We start from the raw sequence: 23355 nt of genomic DNA, 5'->3' as shown, positions 1-23355 counted from the left end.
TGGTAGTAGCCACATACACATATTTACCTACATATATTAAACATAATGTATTCCTCTCTATACATATATGATATTATATACATACATATATACATACAAAATACATACGTGCATCTCCTACATACATACATACGGGCATCTAATACATACATACATACATCTTTTTATTTTTATTTTCTCACAAGCATCTTTGTGCTAACTCCTACTTTGTGTTACACAGAACATTTCACTCAATAGAGAAGAAGGAGCAACCTCCAACTACACGTACACGAGCACAGCGACGTCGGAACGGAGCGCCGATTGCCGGAATGGAACCGCGACGGCCCAAGAAAGAAGACGGTGGGATGAGCTCGAAAAGGGGGCTCACCGGCGTTGATGGGAAGGCCCGGTGAAGCTGGAGTTCTCGGGGAGGGGCGGAGGAGACGGCGTCGGATCCCGCGTGGAGGAGGACGAGGTGGTGGCTGATACGTCCATTTTGCATCATGCTTTCATGTTGATATTTATCGCTTTTTGGATGTTATTACACTTCACGGTACAATACTTATGCCTTTTCTCTCTTATTTTACAAGGTTTACATGAAGAGGGAGAATGCCGGCAGGTGGAATTCTGGCTTGAAAAAGGAGCAAGTTTGAGATACCTATTCTCCACAACTCCAAAAGCCGTGAAAACAACGAGGATTTTTTTGGGATTTATAAAAAATACTGGGCCGAAGAAGTACCAGAGGGGCGACAGCAGGAGGCCACAAGCCTGCTAGGCGCGGCCTCCCCCTGGCCGCGCCTAGGGGGCTTGTGGGATCCCACTGATGACGGGAAAATGGGGCGATAGAAAAAATACTAACTACGCGTCCACGTCATAGAGACAGATAGGATATAGTATTTAAAGTGCGCGAATGTAAACGAGACAAATATCAAGTATTGCGGGTACTTTATTTCCAGCACTCTTACATTTACATAAAAGAACAGTTAATTACATCTCCGAAGAGAAAACCCCTGATTAAGAATTCCAACATTTCTAATACAAAGGATTACATCACATATGACTATTACAAACTAAAAAAAATGGAAGATCCTCCTCGCTGTCGTCAATGCCGGCATGCTCGGGGGAGCTTTAAACTTTGTTGACGTTATCACATGTAATGCCTTTCATTTTATATGTTTCTTCGACTTATACTGATATTGGCAGTACATGTATGCATGCTTGAATGGCTTTATCAATTTATTTGGATTTATCTTACTTGTATTATTACTAACACCACGTAACACTCATACCGTGTCCGTGTGTAGCGTAACCAAGTAAAATGGGTTTGTGACATGTGATTTTTGTGATGCTAACAGTTTAGGCTCTTATAGCATTGGAGCATTTTATAAATATATTTTTATATGACATTGACGCCGGATGTTGGAAGGAGCAGTTAATCTTCTTCAAATAATCATGATGTTTGGTAATATATACATGATATAATTTAACCATCATATTTACTTGATTTTACTCACATTAGTTTGATCATGCGAAATATTCCTAAGTGCATGCATGGGTTATTTCATATGCCCGATCAATTCATCAACCTTTATGTTTGTTTTATCATAAGCGGATTGTACTTTTGATTATACTATATGATTTTCCTTAATGATTAATTGTCGCATGCACTAAAGGGGCTATAGGATCATGTGCGTGGTATTTCCTACATGCACGAGAATTTAAGCAATGCATGGTATGCTTGTCATACAATATTTTGTTTGAGTTAACACATTTACTTGGCGAGCTTCATTTATTTTACTACCAAAATATTTGGTGTGGTAACATAGTTTTGGTTTAGTTAGGCGTACTATTTGATTTTATCTTACTTTGCATCATAGGATAAATGACACATATGGAGGGTGCAACATGATTTAGTGATATACATTTGAAGTGACTTGGCTTATGTCAATATGACCAAACCAAGCACAATATTTATCTCTAGATACATTTAGAGTACACCTTGGTTTGTGTCAATATGACCAAACCAAAGGCATGATTTTATCAAGTTAAATAGTTTTAGTGCAACTTGGTTCATGTCAATGTGACCAAACCAAGAGGCCCAATTTAATGATATGTGAATTTAGAGATATTTAGATAATACCATCATGATCATGTTTCTTAGTGCCACTTGGTTTGTGTCAATATAACCAAACCAAGGGCCAATATTTTATCAAGATGTCAATTTTTTATAACAACTTGGTTTGTGTCAATGTAACCAAACCAAGAGTTATGAGGAGAAAAATCCATGATTGTGTCAATATAACCAACCAAGAAGTAAGAACACATCTGGCAAATATGAAGAAAGATTCCCTGGTTTGTGTCAATATGGGAACAAACGCTAGTTTTAAGACAAATTGGTTCACGTCAATGTGACCAAACCAAGCGCCAAAATTTAATGATATATGATTTGAGGAGATTTACGCATGTCATCATGAACAAACAAAATGCCAAATTTTAAAAACATATATATGTTTTAATGTCACTTGGTTTGTGTCAATGTAACCAAACCAAGGGCCAAAATTTTATCAAGATGTCAATTTTTAGCAACTTGGTTTGTGTCAATGTAACCAAACCAAGAGTTATGAGGAGAGAACTCCATGATTATGTCAATGTAGCCAACCATAGAGCAAACAAAGAATTATATTTCCATCTCCAAACCTTTTCTTTCTCTCACGTACGGAGTGGTAGGGAAAGGAGTTCAGTTTGCCTTGTTTCTCACCTTGACGGTAGGATTAGCCGATCGAAGTGCAGCAACAGCCCTGAAGACACACTGGTGCTTTGCCTACGGCAAGACAACAAAGACGCGTACGATGGCGCGTATGTTGAGCGGCCAGAAGCAAGCGAGGCAGTGGACGACGAGCGGCCGGCGACTTGACGATGGACGGCAACGACGAGCAGCCGGCAACTTGACGACGGACGCAACGCGTGTATACGGGCGTACGTCCGAGAGATGAATAAGCAGTGTGGGCAATGAAATGGATGCGTGGGAGAACGAGCGATGAACTGCTTGTGAATGATCGCGGTCTCGGGCCCTCCTGGGCAAGCGATGCCGTCTTTATATAGGAGGCCAAGCGAGACGGAGCGTGCGCACGCACAGCTTACACGTTCGATCGTGGGAACGTGGAGCGGTTCTCCTATTTTCTCTATTTACAATTTCTTTCTTTAATCCCTTCATCTAATCGGAACTGCTGACTGGTATGGATCGCAGTTTTCAGGTGCGCATGTTTCAGTGCATGGGCTGATGTATGTGGGCCATTGGCTGATCACCTAATGGTTAATTAGGCAATGGTGCCAGTAAATCCATACACGTACGTACGAGCCGATGGGCTGGATAATTAATCATGACATTGTTTGCTAATCTTGTCGGCTAATTCATGCACAATCCATACATATAAGTCTTAAGTCATGTATGGATATGAGCCATGATTATTTTACATGGACTTGCATGCAGGTAGTTTTCGGCCATGCATCGTTATGGAGATATATGCTGGTGGGCCATGGCCACCTAATTAAACTTCTTTAATTAATTAGTTGTATAATGACCCCGGCTAATACATGCATGCACGTGGATGTAGCTTGACGTAGACTTTTACGTTTGGCTGTAAAATACAAACTAGCTAGTTCATTAAACATGCAACTATTATTCTTATAATTTTTCACCTTTTTTGGTGCGATGTAATCGTACTCTATAAGTTGTCGGAATATAGCCGAGTTTTATCTACGGCTAATATTTTTTGAAATTTTATTGGTCATTCGTGACATCGTAAATTTCGGTCGTTATTTGACCAATGACGTCAGACAAAATAAAATACATTTTGATAATTAATTTAATTATGGTATTTTGTAATGAAAAATAACTTGCGACAAAATCGATGTCAACATATGCCCCTCGAGGTCTTAATGCGAACACTTGTTTATTTGTGATTCGGATTTAGGAGCTCGAAAGTATTATTATTATTATTATTATTTTTTGGTGCAACCCGTGTGTCACGTACCGTGGCCTCAATTTGAAAAATTGTTGAGGCTTCCAATCGGATAAGGAGTCCGGCTCCTGGAAACTCTATTAACGCGCGTTGTTGTTAGCAGTATATCGGATAAGGAGTCCGGCTCCTGAAAACTCTATCAACGTGCGTTGTTGTTAGCAGTATATCCCAAACCAGCTAACAATATATACTTATCCTGTCCTCCTTCTCGTATTCAAGCACGCATTATTTTTCTTTCCTCTCCTTTGGTTCGCCCTCCAATCAGGCGCTCAACCGTTCTAGCAAGTTCGTTACTTGCATCACTTGGTCCTTTTTGGTAAGTATGTCATCAGCCAATCTGCGGTACATATCTCAGTTGTGATGATTATTTGATCCGATTTCTTTCCTCGGTTACATATAGGAGTGCGAGTGTTCCATTACGACTTGGCAATCTCAGAGTAGAACAGATCGTCATGTGCTTCTGGTGAGTTTCGTGTGTTCAAACGAGCATCCATATTTATCACGTAGATTGCGTGGGAAATTTCGATCTAACTTTTTTTTTGTCTGCCTCTTCTTTCTATTAGGCAAGTTCCATCAGGATTTGATTGATTTAGATTGATCTCTGCGTCTCCTCTTCAGCAAGGTATATCCTCTCTTTTTTTACTTGTACCTACAGCACCATGACATGCAGCCTTTGCATATGCGATCAAACACATTAATCTGCTTTAGGTATTTTAGTTTCATGGTTGGCGTGCCGGCAAGCCTCTATACGAGCTTGGTCCGTCGTACGACCATGAGAATTGATGCAATTTTTTCATTAGAGTTAGGATACGGTATTGATCATATCATGCATCGTTTGATAATTTTGGCTAGATCTAATGACTAATTATAGAGTCTTCATGTATGTGCAGTTATCACATCCGATCTATATTTCTTGCTAGCAATATTTACGACGATCTCGTGTTTACTTCGCATACCGATAAGTGTATGGCTGGTTTTACGTATTATCCAAAACCAAAGGTGTTTCATACCTTAATCCCACTTCTGACCTCTCTTTCTTTTGTTTATAGATAAGCTGATCACAGCCTGGTGCAGAACAGATTGCTCTCTATTTGGCTGTTATACATCTTGTTTCTCCAGAAGGTATAAATGTATAACCTAATATTTATTTCATTAGATATAGCAAGGTTTAACCAGTCACGGGACATGCATGATCCATTTATTGGAAATTATATACACTGAACTTATGGTTGACGTGCCGGCAAGTTTTCGACTTGGTCCGTCGTACACCCATGAGTACATATGTGTATGTACTATAATTTTGTTAATTATTTCTCATTTTATGTGATTAAATGAAAAAATGTTGTCATGCGAGTTCGCTCATGGTTGACGTGCCGGCAAGTTTTCGACTTGGTCCGTCGTACACCCATAAGTACGTATGTGTATGTACTATAATTTTGTTAATTATTTCTCATTTTATGTGATTACATGAAAAAATGTTGTCATGCCAGTTCTCTCATGGTTGACGTGCCGGCAAGTTTAAACTTGGTCCATCGTACAGCCCTGAGTAGCAATATTTATGTGGGATATTTTCCATTCTTATTTTATATTTTATGTCATATGAATGGTTATATTGAATGGGCTGTCGAGGTTCTTCAGAATCACTCATTTGGTCTGAAAGGGGGTGAGGACCACACCGATTATATCTGTGGGGCTATATATTGTTCCCTCTACAACTATGATGTTTCCCCTTTTTTGTTTCGGTCTTTGCTAGAAAAATGGAGTCCACAAACGAACACTTTCCTATTCTCGTACGGTGAACAATTACTTTACTTGACATGCTTCTTATGGTCGGGCTTCCTATCACCGGAGATCCTTATGAGGAATATATCCCTCCACTCAATCAATTAGATCCTGCATTGCTTCTATACCCAAACTTCTTATCCGATCTTTTGCGAACATGGGAAGAGCTTTCTGATAAGCATGAGGACAAATTGGTATCTTTCCAAGATTGGTGTGATCATTTCCACAACCGCCATGACAAACCCTTAACTTTTACTAGCATGCGTGATGGACGCATTTATCTTGCGGCATTTATCGCCATTTGGTTGTGCAGTTTTGTCGTTGTCGGTGGTGGACCGTATATTCGCCCAGGCGTTTTTTTCATGGCATCTTGTATTGCGGTAGGACGTAAAATTTCACTTGCTCCGCCAGCTTTGTCCTCTATATATTTTTCTCTCCGGCGTATTAGTAGACACCCTGTCGGGCCCTCATTTTGCAAGAAACCTTGGGCGACTCATTATATCATAGGTTGGATGTATCTCTATTTGAGGAAATCATTTGGGCCTAAGGGGAAGGGAAATCATCTTCCTACTCCTAAGATCGTGCCGATGCAACCAACCATGATACAAACGATGTTCAGGCCACCGATTGAATTCACATCCGAGATGGCACATGAGTTTCTTGAGGAACCTCAAAAAATAAGTTGGTGTCCTTATTCCTCGCGTAACTTGATTGGAGTAGATCAGCTACAGAGGGCTTACATGATTTCTATCCGACGGGCTATTCTTCCATGGAGGTTTCTATTTCAAAACATTGATACATGTGTAGCCGAGCCATATCACCCGGATCGTGTAGCTCGCCAACTTAAGTTAGACCAACAGATACCATATAATCCTTTGATATCCTTATGGACAACACACGTTGGCGTGGCGTACACATACTGGTCACATCTATTTCTCCCAGCTCAGGAGGGAATTCCTCATCCTCTCAACAGCACTTATGAGGGAAAATGTGACGTGTCATGGACTAGATGATGGAACAAATTTTTGCATCCGTTTACCATTATTTTGGATAAACTTAAGGCTGGTAGTCCACATGGGGAAATCTCATATGATGAGAGAAAGGAGGCGTATAAGCAAAAGGCAAAAGAATTTATGCTCCCTCGCGAACTCTCAGATTCTGATTTTGTTATAATAAAGGAAGTGTCAGCAGACTGCCGAGACGGGTACATTAATGGTATTGAGGCCAAAGAGAAAGAGATAGCAGAACGTTGGAATCATATTTTGGGTATTTTTCTTTCAGATGATGAACCTGCTATGGCCTCTCGACGTGTGAGTTAGCAATCTTTATTTCGTTTTGGTTTAAAATTTCCATCATTCATCCATATAACATACACATGTCACTTTTTTCAGAAGCAGAAGAATAAGAGTAATGTTATTGACTCTTCCTTTAGCGCTTTGCCTCCAACGGATATGCAAGTTGGTGAAAACTTCTCAACTTCCAAGCTAAAGGAACCAAGTACAGCTAAAGCTATTTCTTCTGATGAGGAGGCGAGGCCTACCTCCAAAATAAAACTTGATTTTGCTGACGTAGAGAATATTTCCAGCCCTATAAAATTAGATGGTCCTGCTTTATACGTACAAGGTGATCTCAGTTTCACGGGTTTGGACAATATACTTAATGGAGATGTAGCTCACGATTTGGGTGATCTTCACACATTAAATGTGGATGACTATGAGTCAAGCATAGATGTGGATCTCCAAGTTTCTTTTCCATGCATAGCTTCAAACGTGCCCCCATCGACTAATATTGACAGCCTCCTATCTTCTGCACTAAATGGTAGCTCTATATATATTAAAAAAATATGTTTTATTTAAGGTGTTGCTCACTTGTTTTACTATATATATATATGTTTACAAGAATGTTCACCACTTTTTTTAGGTGTCGAGGACGCTCCTGTGAGTAGGAAAGAAGCGTCATCGCATATTGCAATGGCATCTGTGGGTGTTCCTTTTGTTACTGAAGTTATTATGAGGGCTGTCGATGCATCGTTCAGACATGCACTTGAAGGCTTGAACAACTCTACGATAATTGACCCTCAACGTCATGCACTTCTTGAGGCGGTCTATTCGCTTCTTCCAGCCAGCGATGATATCGCTTGCGTCGCTGCTATTCGTGCGGGTCTGAAAAGACTTATTTCCATCTCAAATGACATGCAGCAATCCCACAAAGAGATTAAATCTCATTCTCATGAGAAAGAAGAAGCTTTCACTGTGGCAGATAAGAAATGTATGTTGCTTGAAGAATTTTTAAAAGGTACAGATGATAAGCTGGCATCTATGGAAGAGCAATATGCCGAGGAGAGGAAGCATGGGGAGACTCTTAAAGCTCAGCTCGAAAAGGAGTATTTTTGTTTGCTTCACAGTTTATACTCATAAGTTTATTGGAGTTTATACTCGTGATGGTATGAAGTAATTTTTTTTATGCCCCAGTTTATACTCGTGAGGGTATGGAGTATATTTTATATTTTTTTTCGCATCACAGTTTAGACTCGTAAGTTATTGGAGTATATTTTATGTGCCTCAGTTTATACTCATGAGGGTATGGAGTATTTTTGTTTGCTTCACAGTTTATACTCATAAGTTTATTGGAGTAACATTTTATGTGTCTCAGTTTATACTCGTGATGGTATGGAGTAATTTTTTTGTGCCTCAGTTTATACTCGTGAGGGTATGGAGTACATTTGTTTCTCTTTTCGCATCACAGTTTAGACTCGTAAGTTATTGGAGTATATTTTATGTGCCTCAGTTTATACTCATGAGGGTATGGAGTATTTTTGTTTGCTTCACAGTTTATACTCATAAGTTTATTGGAGTAACATTTTATGTACCTCAGTTTATACTCGTGATGGTATGGAGTAATTTTTTTTTTGTGCCCCAGTTTATACTCGTGAGGGTATGGGGTAAATTTAAGCATAATACCTCTTAAGGAATTTTCCGTTTACCGGCGACGGCGAATATTTCCCATCTGGCGAACTAATTTTGTATGCACCGCTAGGATAAACTTCTTTTATGACGTAAGGACCTTCCCATTTTGATTCAAATTTTCCTTTCATCCGCCTAGTTATATTCATGGGGCGAATGACAGCGAGAACCAAATCTCCTTGTTTGAAAGACCTACGTTTAACACGTTTGTCGAAAGCTCGAGACATCCTAGCTTGATATGCCTCGAGATTTTGCAAGGCTTGAAGTCGTTTTCCTTCAAGTCTTTCTAATTCATCAAGACGTAGTTGTGTTGATTCTTCCTCTGATAATTTTTCATGAGTAGCGACCCTAAGTGAAGTAATTTATACTTCCAAAGGCAAAACCGCTTCTCCTCCAAACACGAGGGAATAAGGTGTCATCCCTGTCGGTGTGCGTGTTGTGGTTCTATAAGCCCATAAGGCTTCGAGTAGTTTTTCATGCCACTCGCGTTTGTTTTTTGATACAAATTTTTTTAGCAATTTACATAGAGTCTTATTAAAAGCCTCCGCTTGTCCGTTAGCGGCCGGATTATATGCCGTAGAATAAGAATGCACTATCTTAAATTTTGAGCATAACTTGTCTACATGTTTGTTTTTAAAAGGAGTTTCATTATCAGACATGATCCGAGCAGGAACACCAAAGCGATATATGAGTTGTGTTCTTATAAAATGTTCAACATTTTCCGCCTTATCTTCCTTTAGTGGTGTAAGTTCAGCCCATTTAGAAAAATAATCGGTTGCGGCTAAAATAAATTTATGGCCTTTGGATGTTGGCGGGTGAATTGGCCCTACTATATCCATCCCCCACATCTCAAATGGCCAAGATATATTAGTCGCATGGAGTGGTTCATGCGGTATGTGTATAAAGTCACCATGCACTTGACATTCATGGCATCTCTTTGAAAATTTAGCGGCGTCTTTAAACATAGTGGGCCAATAATAACCCAAACGCCTTAGCTAGTAATGTAATTTAGGACCCGATTGGTGTGCGCCACATATTCCGGCATGCACCTCTTTTAAGGCTTCTATAATTTCATTTCCAGCAAGGCAACGCAATAAGATACTATCATGAGAGCGTCTATAAAGCGTGTCATTTATACATGTATAATGAATTGATCTCTTGCGGATACGAGATCTTTCACTAACATCCAATGGTAAGTAACCATGAAGTAAATATTCTAGGAATGGTGATCTCCAATCCCCCACCTCAATTTCATATACATCGGTAGTCATTGCTGAAGATACCACTGTTTCTTCTTCCTCTTCTTCAACGAGGATCGGAAGAATTCTCCTTTCCTCAACATGAACATCCATTGACTGATGAGAAGTTAGTGCCATGCTAGCAGCTAAACTTGCTAAAGCATCAGCTTTGTCATTTTTGCTCCGAACAATATGTTGAATATTTATATTCGCAAATGTAGCCATGAGCATTTTCGCCCTTCTAAAATATGGCATTAACTCTTCTTTTTTTACCATGTAAACTCCCAACAGCTGGTTAATTATCAATTGGGAATCACCATATACGGTGAGTGAGTCTAACCTCATGTTTAGAGCCAGCTCAAGCCCAATTATCAAAGCTTCATACTCGGCTGCATTATTTGATACTGCTGAGGTTAAAGTGAACGAACACGGGATTATTGCTTCGCTTGGTGTCACGAAGACGACTCCAGCGCCTGCCCCTGATTGTCGACAGGCACCGTCAAAATACATTTCCCATGTCGAGTTAACGATGTTCGTAACAAATACTTCTTCATCTGGAAGGTGGTCATCGATTGGGAAATCATCTGGAATTGGATGCGCGGCTAGAAAATTAGCTAAGGCCTGACCTTTTACAGCCTTTTGTGGCACAAATTTAATATCAAACTGTGACAGGACCATTGCCCATTTAGCCAACCTTCCTGAAAGTACCATTTTATTAAGAATGTACCTAAGAGGGTCTGCTCTTGATACGAGGTGTACAGTATGTTCTAACATGTAGTGGCGTAATTTTTGTGCTGCAAATACTAATGCTAAACATATTTTTTCCATGTCTGGATAATTACACTCAGCCCCTACAAGGGTGCGGCTAAGATAGTATAGTGCCATTTCTTTTCCGTCATCATTATTTTGTGCTAATAAGGCACCTAACAATGCAGGCATGGCTGCTGTATATAAGATTAGTCGATCCTTGACTGGTGCGCCTAAAAGTGCTGGATTTATTAAGTGTTTTTTAATTTCCAGGAACGCGTTCTGGCATGATTGATCCCATTCAAAAGGGACCCCCTTTTTCATAAGGTGTGAGAAAGGTTTACATCTCCCTGATAAATTAGAGATGAACCTCCTAATATATGCTAAATGCCCTTGGAAGCTTTTCAACTTGTGTAGGTTTATGGGTGGTGGCATTTTAACGATCGCTTGTATTTTACTTGGATCGATTTGAATACCGTTCTTTGTAACCACGAAACCGAGAAATTTTCCGGAGGAAACTCCGAACGCACATTTCATTGGATTCATTTTTAGATTATGTTGTCTGAGGCGTTCGAAAACAATTTCAAGATGTTTTAAATGATCTTGTTCACGCTTTGACTTTACCACTATGTCATCTATATAACATTCAACAATATCATACAACAATCTGTCTAGGATAATTGTCATGGCTCGCTGGTATGTTGCCCCAGCATTTTTTAATCCGGAGGGCATAACTTTATAGCAATATATACCCTTAGGTGTGCGGAATGCTGTTAACTCTTCATCTTCCGGCGCCATTCTTATTTGATTGTAACCGGAATAACCATCCATGAAAGAAAATATTTCATGCCCCATGGTGGCATCAACTAATATTTCAGAAATAGGTATTGGAAAATCATCTCTAGGGCATGCTTTATTTAAGTCCCTAAAATCAACGCATACACGGGTTTGACCATTTTTCTTTTTAACAGGTACAATACTAGAGACCCATGTAGGATATTTGACTTCTCTAATAAAACCTGCAACTATGAGTTTATCCACCTCAGCTTCTATTTTTGGAAGTACTTCGGGTCGATATTTTCTTTGTGCTTGTTTCACCGGCGCAACGTCGTCTTGTACGGCGAGGCGATGGACAGCGACTTCTGGGTCTAGTCCTGGCATTTCTTCATAAGTCCAAGCAAACACGTCTCTATTTGTAGAGAGAAATTTAGTATACTTCTCTTTATTTTGGTTAGACAAATATTTGCTAATAAAAATTGGACGAGGATCATCAGTCGTACCAATATTTATTTCCTCCAAGTCGTCGATGGTAGGTTGATTACCATCTTCCATTTCCGGTGAAGCCTCGGTCATGTCTATTAATTCAGCTGAGGTCATGCAAACCTCATAACCCAGTCCATATCTTTTTTCTACCAGAGTTTGGTCTTCATGCAAAGCCTTGAGCTGCGCCCGGGATAACGCCCTTTCGAATGGCACAAGTTCGCCCCGGCCGTCGCATAAAGACGGTCCAGTGAATATATCATATTTCATGTTCTGCGTCATATACAAAACTCTGTTATCATACAAAGAAATTGGTAACGACTTGTCGTCTTTATTCGACAAAGTAATTTGGGCCACATGGCCTTTTTTATTTTTTTTGGTAATGTGACTCCTTTTTAGCTTGTTCAATTTTGTGTTGAACCAAAGGGGTAGAGGCGTTGGAAATTTTGTACCTCTTTTTGCAGAAGATTTATTCACAATGCGGAATATTGGGTCCCCCTTTTTCCTCTGATTACTTGGTATATATTGATAAACTTTCTTGCTTGACGAAGACTCTACGACATATTGCTTTAAGCTGTTTAATTCAGGTCCGATGACTGCCTTTGGCTTGTACACTTTTTCGACAGGCTCGAAATAAAATTTTGCATCAGCATAGAAGGATTCAGCTATTGTGAATGGCCTTTTGTCCGCGAATATTCTTACTGTTTCTCCGGACTGGTCCATGTACTTGATGCACTGATGGAGTGTAGATGGTACAATTTGGTTATCGTGCAACCATGGCCGACCCAACAAGGCATTATATGAAGTGGCTGCATCAATGACATGGAAGGTCACGTGTGTACATAGTGATTCTAACTTTAAAACCAAGGATATAGTTCCCATGGCTTCTTGACCTGATTGATTGAATCCGTGGATAACCACGTTAGACCGGCTCAAATCTTCGGTAGAATATCCTGTCTTTTTTAGAGTGCGCAACGGTAACAAATTTATAGCAGACCCACCATCAATCATTATCCGATTTGTAGGTACGTCGTCTATCTCACCAAACATTAGCAAAGGTATATTATGCTTCCTTGAACCTAGTAGCATGTCCTCATCGGTGAATGTAATATTTAGCGCATCAGCCGGTTCAGTTTCAGTATGTGACACTTCCACTCGATAATCTTCCGGGAATGATAATGCTGTAACCAAAGCCTTGCGCAAATCAGAAGAAAGAGACAAAGCATCATACACAGAAAGCATAGCTGGTATTTTCTTCAAGTGCGAGATTACATCATACTTGATCGATACTTTAGCATTAGGGTCAGTGGTTTCATTTGGAACTACATCTTTGTTCCTAGGCTCCTTTCTAGGTGGAGGATAAGGGTCGGCTAGCTGGCGACCTGATCTAAGATGAACTTGATCAACTTCTGGCGCTTCTTCTTCAGGGAAATGAAGAGACTCGCTATCATCCTCAAAAACACCAATGTCCAGGACATCAAATTTTTGGGGAAGTCCTTTTAAACGCTTCGCCAAGCTCTCTGATATTCCCGGCCTAGAGCGTGGAACATTAATTTCCTTTTTCACTTGATGTTGGACGATGAGTCCAGGTCGCCGTCGTCCTCGATCTTCACATCTTCGGGGCTCAATGGCGTGTAATCCTCGGGGCTCGACGGCGTGTAGTCCTCCTCTGCGGAGAATGTCTCTTTCGAGTTGACATCTACACCGTCCTCCACATCCGAAGTGTGGTTCAATTCCTGACAATATCATAGGATTAAAATCCGCATCTGATATGAGCATATTTCTATTATATGTTGGTCTCATATTTGAAGAGGCACAACTCACCATGTCATCCTGAAGGGTGGCCACGTTTGCTGTAGCAACCTTCTTTCCTTTCTTTAGACTTGTAAGGAGATCTGCATCAATGGTTCCTTCATCTATCATTTTCCGAATAATATTCTTGACCACAAAGCAATCTTTGAGAGTATGACCCAAGATACGGTGGTATTCACAGAAGTTTGGATCATTGGACTTGTTAGCTTCCTCTGGTCTCTTTGAGCTTGGGAGATCAATAAGTTTCAGCTCAAGAAGACCGGCAAACAAATCACGAATCTCATCCACAGGGAAAGAATACTCCCTGTTCTGACGCTCGGCAAGAGTCGGCCCTCTACGAGCTGGTGCACCTGTACGCTCTATATTTCTTGTGCTAGACGCTCCAGCCTGGAATTGTGGTTTCATCGCCGTTGCTTCCATGAATTGTGCCGGTTTAGGCTTAGCGGGTAACTTGTCACGCTGACCACTCTTGTCCACCGGCTTGTACACCGTCTTTGTACGACGTGCAACAAGCTGCATATAATTCTCAATATCTGTGGCTTTTGAGGCCAGCTCTTCAAATGTAACAGGCCGCACACCTTGAAGATACACAGCCATATCAGGACGAAGATTGTTCATACACATTCGCACAGCCTCACATTCTGTGATAGGTTGTGGGCAGTGCAGACTTAGGTTTCTCCACCTGTTAATAAAATCTGCAGCTTTCTCGTTAATCCCTTGTTCTGTTTGGGTTAACTCCGTGATGCCGACTGTTCTCTGAGTGCTGTAGAAGCGCTCAAGAAAAGCATCTTGCATTTGTTCCCAAGTCTTGACGGAACTTGGTGGCAACTTGCTGTACCAAGTAAAAGCAGGACCTGACAGTGTTTGCACAAATTGACGGAGCAGGAGTGCACCATTTTGAGCCGTGTCTGGACACGCTGCTAGGAAATGAGCTATGTGCTCATGTGGGGATCCTCCGCCACTAAACTTACTGAACTGAGGTTGCCGGTAATTGGCCGGGAATGGCACAAGATCAACATCCGGCGGGTACGGCTTAACATATCCCGGTCGCATGGAGTAATGAGTTTGCATATATTGGGCCTTGACCCCTTCAACTATCATTTTCTGAATAGCTTCAAGGTTGATTCCGATCCCTCCTTGGTTAGTATTATGACTACCCGAGGCATTCCTCTCAGCTTCAGTATTTGTACTATTAGCTACACGATTGCGTAAAGCAACCAACTCATCTTCTTTCTGTTGGAGTGCAGCTGTGAGTTGCTTAAGTTGTTCTTCGGCTGACTAACCTGTATTTGCTGTGAGGACCTGCTCCACTCGGCTTACATTATGTTGTTGTTCTTCATGAAATTTCAACTCATTTTCATAATCAGGCTGAGAATTTTTCAACAGAAGACGAGACTCTACACAATCTAAATCTTGGTCTTCGCTGCTTGCATCTTTTTGACTGCGAGTTACAGGACGATGGCCTGGTACAACATTTTGCTTGGCTTTCTTTCTCTTGAAATGTACTGAAGTTGATGATGTTTCACTATTGTTGTCCGCTACCTCCGTGACACCAATCGGGGGAGAGTTGAACACCTCAAATGAACTGCTTGAAGCTCTCTTACGAGCTGGCCAAGGAGTGAGCATCGTGGCAGCCTTCCTTGATGATTCTTTGCTCACTTGTACTTTACTACCTTCACTTGATGTTGGAGCATCTCTTCCTTGGATCCTGCTATATCCAGAATCAGCACGTACTGCCATTTCTCTTCTCTTAAGGGCAGCACGTCTTGCACTTGCACGACCAGCTTGAGTGACATATCCTTGTCGCTTGGGATTTTCCTTTACAAACTCTTCATACTCCGACCATTTGGCGAGAGTGTGTGCACGCCGCATGATTGCACCGCCCTCGTCATCTGCTGACATAGAACAACCAGGCAACATTTCTTTCAATGTTTCACATATGCTTTGTGCTAACTTTTTGTGAAAGTCATCATGACGCCTTCCACGAATTCTTGCATTGCTCTCCCCATCTCTGTCCCGGATGGGATAAGCGACTTGCTTCCGTTGCTGCCTTGCTTGATTGGAGTCGATTGCCATCGGAAGATCAACCCAGGCCCGGTGAGCTTTCTCCCGTCGGCGACGCTGACGAGCTGGGTCATATGAACCTTCAAATGATGGTCGTGGCATCGGCACTGATGATGACAAGGGATCTGTAATTGTAGCGGTTGGATCAACATGACCCGTCCTTATGTCGCTTGGAGCGAGGTATACTCCTTTCCACATGAGCGAGCGTTTGTTTTTTGGTTCCACATATGTGGGGAAGAATTCGGGAGCATCAACCCGAAGTTGTCCACATGGTCGAGGAGACTCCGCCTCCTCTACCATGACAGCTTTGCCCTTATCCGCTGCAGAAGCCTTACGAGCTGCCCCTATCGCGTTTGAAGTAGGCTTATATGAGCCTCCCTCTGACGCCTCATGGACAACTTTCCTTGTGCATGCTGTCGACGACACGCCCACCTTCAGTTTGGAAGGAGTGAGCGGCACCGCGACCTTGGTTGATGCAGATGATGCACATGGTTCTCATCGAGCTGGAGTGACTCGAGTTGAAATAGAACGTGTTGGGGAAGCTATCTTTGCAAGTACAGGCCACTCCTCAAGTGATGTACCGTGGAACTTGATCGGAGCATCCCGGCTTGTAGGCTTAACATGCATTGCCTTTGCAAACCCAGGAGGGACCGAACCAGATGTAGCTTCCTTGCACATACTCATGTGATGGTCATGTGCAACAGCTTTTGAAGCTTTTGCTGCCGCAGCTCGCATCCTTCTCTTGGCTGACTTAGAGAGCACAGGAACAAATCCATCTCTTGGTGCTGAAGAGACCTCTTTTTCTTTCTCAGGTTCACTTGGTGATGCAGCTGTAGTCTTCCAGCTCTCACTAACTGAAGCCACAAGTGGACCGATCGGCACATCTAGCCAGAGGTCACCAAAGCGGTGAGTGACAAACTGTTGAACCTGTCCCTCCATACCTTCATATAAATGAAAAAAACCATATATTAGTTTTCTTGCATACATGTTTTCTTATATATATTCATTTTATGAAGTCATATGTTTTAATCCTATGTTGGAATTCAAAGATGAGGGGAAAAATAAGTCCCACCGGGCGTGCCAGAATCTGATGACGGGAAAATAGGGCGATAGAAACAATACTAACTACGCGTCCACGTCATAGAGACAGATAGGATATAGTATTTAAAGTGCGCGAATGTAAACGAGACAAATATCAAGTATTGCGGGTACTTTATTTCCAGCACTCTTACATTTACATAAAAGAACTGTTAATTACATCTCCGAAGAGAAAACCCCTGATTAAGAACTCCAACATTTCTAATACAAAGGATTACATCACATATGACTATTACAAACTAAAAAAAAAATGGAAAATCCTCCTCGCTGTCGTCAATGCCGGCATGCTCGGGGGAGCTTTAAACTTTGTTGACGTTATCACATGTAATGCCTTTCATTTTATATGTTTCTTCGACTTATACTGATATTTGGCAGTACATGTATGCATGCTTGAATGGCTTTATCAATTTATTTGGATTTATCTTACTTGTATTATTACTAACACCACGTAACACTCATACCGTGTCCGTGTGTAGCGTAACCAAGTAAAATGGGTTTGTGACATGTGATTTTTGTGATGCTAACAGTTTAGGCTCTTATAGCATTGGAACATTTTATAAATATATTTTTATATGACATTGACGCCGGATGTTGGAAGGAGCAGTTAATCTTCTTCAAATAATCATGATGTTTGGTAATATATACATGATATATTTTAACCATCATATTTACTTGATTTTACTCACATTAGTTTGATCATGCGAAATATTCCTAAGTGCATGCATGAGTTATTTAATATGCTCGATCAATTCATCAACCTTTATGTTTGTTTTATCATAAGAGGATTGTACTTTTGATTATACTATATGATTTTCCTTAATGATTAATTGTCGCATGCACTAAAGGGGCTATAGGATCATGTGCGTGGTATTTCCTACATGCACGAGAATTTAAGCAATGCATGGTATGCTTGTCATACAATATTTTGTTTGAGTTAACACATTTACTTGGCGAGCTTCATTTATTTTACTACCAAAATATTTGGTGTGGTAACATAGTTTTGGTTTAGTTAGGCGTACTATTTGATTTCATCTTACTTTGCATCATAGGATAAATGACACATATGGAGGATGCAACATGATTTAGTGATATACATTTGAAGTGACTTGGCTTATGTCAATATGACCAAACCAAGCACAATATTTATCTCTAGATACATTTAGAGTACACCTTGGTTTGTGTCAATATGACCAAACCAAAGGCATGATTTTATCAAGTTAAATAGTTTTAGTGCAACTTGGTTCATGTCAATGTGACCAAACCAAGAGGCCCAATTTAATGATATGTGAATTTAGAGATATTTAGATAATACCATCATGATCATGTTTCTTAGTGCCACTTGATTTGTGTCAATATAACCAAACCAAGGGCCAATATTTTATCAAGATGTCAATTTTTTATAACAACTTGGTTTGTGTCAATGTAACCAAACCAAGAGTTATGAGGAGAAAACTCCATGGTTGTGTCAATATAACCAACCAAGAAGTAAGAACACATCTGGCAAATATGAAGAAAGATTCCCTGGTTTGTGTCAATATGGGAACAAACGCTAGTTTTAAGACAAATTGGTTCACGTCAATGTGACCAAACCAAGCGCCAAAATTTAATGATATATGATTTGAGGAGATTTACGCATGTCATCATGAACAAACGAATGCCAAATTTTAGAAACATATATATGTTTTAATGCCACTTGGTTTGTGTCAATGTAACCAAACCAAGGGCCAAAATTTTATCAAGATGTCAATTTTTAGCAATTTGGTTTGTGTCAATGTAACCAAACCAAGAGTTATGAGGAGAGAACTCCATGATTATGTCAATGTAGCCAACCATAGAGCAAACAAAGAATTATATTTCCATCTCCAAACCTTTTCTTTCTCTCACGTACGGAGTGGTAGGGAAAGGAGTTCAGTTTGCCTTGTTTCTCACCTTGACGGTAGGATTAGCCGATCGAAGTGCAGCAACAGCCCTGAAGACACACTGGTGCTTTGCCTACGGCAACACAACAAAGACGCGTACGATGGCGCGTATGTTGAGCGGCCGGAAGCAAGCGAGGCAGTGGATGACGAGCGGCCGGCGACTTGACGATGGACGGCAATGACGAGCAGCCGACAACTTGACGACGGACGCAACGCGTGTATACGGGCGTACGTCCGAGAGATGAATAAGCAGTGTGGGCAATGGAATGGATGCGTGGGAGAACGAGCGATGAACTGCTTGTGAATGATCGGGGTCTCGGGCCCTCCTGGGCAAGCGATGCCGTCTTTATATAGGAGGCCAAGCGAGACGGAGCGTGCGCACGCACAGCTTACACGTTCGATCGTGGGAACGTGGAGCGGTTCTCCTATTTTCTCTATTTACAATTTCTTTCTTTAATCCCTTCATCTAATCGGAACTGCTGACTGGTATGGATCGCAGTTTTCAGGTGCGCATGTTTCAGTGCATGGGCTGATGTATGTGGGCCATTGGCTGATCACCTAATGGTTAATTAGGCAATGGTGCCAGTAAATCCATACACGTACGTACGAGCCGATGGGCTGGATAATTAATCATGACATTGTTTGCTAATCTTGTCGGCTAATTCATGCACAATCCATACATATAAGTCTTAAGTCATGTATGGATATGAGCCATGATTATTTTACATGGACTTGCATGCAGGTAGTTTTCGGCCATGCATCGTTATGAAAATATTGGCTATAATTGTTTGCATGGACTTGCATGATGGTGGACCATGGCCACCTAATTAAACTTCTTTAATTAATTAGTTGTATAATGACCCCGGCTAATCCATGCATTCACGTGGATGTAGCTTCACGTAGACTTTTACGTTTGGCTGTAAAATACAAACTAGCTAGTTCATTAAACATGTAGCTATTATTCTTATGATTTTTCACCTTTTTTGGTGCGATGTAATCGTACTCTATAAGTTGTCGGAATATAGCCGAGTTTTATCTACGGCTAATATTTTTTGAAAGTTTATTGGTCATTCGTGACATCGTAAATTTCGGTCGTTATTTTACCAATGACGCCAGACAAAATAAAATACATTTTGATAATTAATTTAATTATGGTATTTTGTAATGAAAAATAACTTGCGACAAAATCGATGTCAACACCCACTTGGCCCTCTGGCTCCCCCTTTTGCTACAAGAAGGGTTTCGTTCCCGAAAAAATCAGGAGGAGGCTTTTCGGAGGATTCGCCGCCGCCATGATGCGGAACTTGAGCAGAACCAATCTAGAGCTCCGGCAGGACGATCCTGCCGGGGAAAATTCCCTCCCGGAGGGGGAAATCGTCGCCATCGTCATCACCAACACTCCTCTCATCGTAGGGGACTCATCACTATCAACATCTTCATCAGCACCATCTCATCTCCAAACCCTAGTTCATCTCTTGTAACCAATCTCCGTCTCGCGACTCCGATTGTACTAGTAAGGTTGCTAGTAGTGTTAATTACTCTTTGTAGTTGATGCTAGTTGGATTACTTTGTGGAATATTATATGTTTAGATCCTTGATGTTATTCATTACCTCTCTGGTCATGAATATGATTATGCTTTGTGAGCAGTTACTTTTGTTCCTGAGGACATGGGATAAGTCTTGCTATAAGTAGTCATGTGAATTTGGTATTCGTTCGATATTTTGATGTGTTGCATGTTGTTTTTCCTCTAGTGGTGTTATGTGAACGTCGACTACATAACACTTCACCATTATTTGGGCCTAGAGGGACATTGGGAAGTAGTAAGTAGATGATGGGTTGCTAGAGTGACAGAAGCTTAAACCCTAGTTTATGCGTTGCTTCGTAAGGGGCTGATTTGGATCCACTAGTTTAATGCTATGGTTAGACTTTGTCTTAATTCTTCTTTCGTAGTTGCCGGTGCTTGCGAGAGGGGTTAATAATAAGTGGGATGCTTGTCCAAGAAAGGGCAGTACCCAAGCGCCGGTCCACCCACATATCAAACTATCAAAGTAGCGAACGCGAATCATATGAACATGATGAAAACTAGCTTGACATAAATTCCCATGTGTCCTCGGGAGCGCTTTACCTCCTATAAGACTTTGTCCAAGCTTGTCCCTTGCTACAAAAGGGGTTGGGAAACTTTGCTGCACCGTTGTTACTTTTGTTACTTGCTAGTTGCTACGAATCATCTCACCACACAACCACTTGTTACCGATAATTTCAGTGCTTGCAGATATTACCTTGCTGAAAACCACTTGTCAGATCCTTCTGCTCCTCGTTGGGTTCGACACTCTTACTTATCGAAAGGACACGATAGATCCCCTATACTTGTGGGTCATCAAGACTCTTTTCTGGCGCCATTGCCGGAGAGTGAAGCACCTTTGGTAAGTGGAATTTGGTAATGAAACATTTATATAGTGTGCTGAAATTTATTGTTACTTGTCACTATGGAAACTACTCCTTTGAGGGGCTTGTTTGGGGTATCTTCACCTCGAACGGAAGCACAAAGAGTTTCTCCTCAACCTTCTGCACCTACTGAAAATATTTTCTATGAATTTCCTTCGGGTATGCTTGAGAAACTGTTGGCTAATCCTTTCACACGAGATGGAACATCACATCCAGACTTGCATCTAATCTATGTAGATGAAGTTTGTGGTTTATTTAAGCTTGTAGGTTTGCCCGAGGATGAGGTCAAGAAGAAGGTCTTTCCCTTATCTTTGAGAGATAAGGCGTTGACATGGTATAGGCTATGTGATGATACTGGATCATGGAACTACAATCGGTTGAAATTGGAATTTCATCAAAAGTTTTATCCTATGCATCTAGTACATCGTGATCGGAATTATATTTATAATTTTTGGCCTCGTGACAGAGAAAGCATCGCTCAAGCTTGGGGAGGCTTAAATCAGTGTTATATTCATGCCCCAACCATGAGCTCTCGAGAGAAATTATCATTCAGAACTTCTATGCTCGACTTTCTCACGATGATCGCGCCATGCTTGACACTTCTTGTACCGGTTCTTTTATGAAGAGAGATATTGACTTCAGATGGAATTTATTGGAAAGAATTAAACGCAACTCTGAAGATTGGGAGCTTGATGAAGGTAAGGAGTCAGGTACGAATTTCAAGTTTGATTGCGTTAAATCCTTTGTCGAAACAAATACTTTTTGTGATTTTAACGCTAAGTATGGACTTGACTCTGAGATAGTAGTTTCATTGTGTGAATCATTTGCTGCTCATATTGATCTCCCCAAAGAGAAGTGGTTTAAATATCATCCTCCCTTAGAAGTCAATGTAGTTAAACCCAATCCAGTTGAAGAGAAAGTCATTGCCTATAATGATCCTACTGTTCCCACTCCTTACATTGAGAAACCACCTTTCCCTGTTAGGATAAAGGATCATTCTAAAGCTTCAACGGTGATACGTAGGGGCTACATTAGAACACCTACACCCCCTGAGCAAATTAGAGTCGAACCTAGCATTGCTATTATCAAAGATCTCCTGTCCGACAATGTTGATGGCCATGATATTCAATTCTGCGAAAACGCTGCTAGAATTGCTAAACCACATGCTAGAGACAAACATAGGTCTGTTGTTGGCACGCCTGTTGTTTCTGTTGAGATAGGAGATCATTGTTATCATGGTTTATGTGATGTGGGTGCTAGTGTTAGTGCAATACCCCAATCCTTATATGATGAAATTAAAGACGAGATTGCACCTGTTGTGATGGAACCTATTGATGTCACTATTCAGCTTGCCAATAGAGATACTATCTGCCCTGTGGGAATTGTTAGGGATGTTGAAGTCTTGTGTGGTAAAACGAAGTATCCTGCTGATTTCCTCGTTCTTGCTACCACACAAGATAGCTTTTGTCCCATCATATTTGGCAGACCCTTCCTCAATACCGTCAATGCTCATATTGACTGTGGGAAGCAAATTGTCACTGTTGGCTTTGAAGGTGTGTCACATGAGTTCAATTTCTCCAAGTTTGGTAGACAACCTCATGAAAAAGAATTGCCTAGTAAGGATGAAACTATTGCCCTAGCTTCTATTGTCGTGCCTCCTACTGATCCCTTAGAGCAATACTTGCTTGAGCATGAAAATGATATGCATATGGATGAAAGGGATGAGATAGCTAGAGTTATCTTTGAACAATATCCTATCCTTAAGAATAACTTGCCTGTTGAACTACTTGGAGATCCACCCCCACCAAAGGGTGATCCTGTGTTCGAGCTTAAACAGTTGCCTGATACTCTTAAGTATGCTTATCTTGATGAAAAAGATATATATCCTGTTATAATTAGTGCTAGTCTCTCAGAGCATGAAGAAAAGAAGTTACTAAAAACTCCGAGGAAGCACCGTGTTGCTATTGGATATACTCTTGATGATCTTAAGGGCATTAGTCCCACTCTATGCGATCACAAGATTAC

General features: G+C 40.9%; 1 pseudogene; it reads left to right on the top strand.

Moving 5' to 3' along the window:
• Window positions 1-6394: 6394 nt before the first annotated feature.
• LOC123397976 lies at window positions 6395-11883 on the top strand (annotated as a pseudogene).
• Window positions 11884-23355: the final 11472 nt, after the last annotated feature.

Source organism: Hordeum vulgare, chromosome 1H, assembly GCF_904849725.1.
Source record: "Hordeum vulgare subsp. vulgare chromosome 1H, MorexV3_pseudomolecules_assembly, whole genome shotgun sequence".
NCBI classification, from domain to species: domain Eukaryota; kingdom Viridiplantae; phylum Streptophyta; class Magnoliopsida; order Poales; family Poaceae; genus Hordeum; species Hordeum vulgare.
The sequence above is the reverse complement of the archived record's forward strand: the minus strand, read 5'-3'. Positions and strand labels throughout refer to the sequence as shown.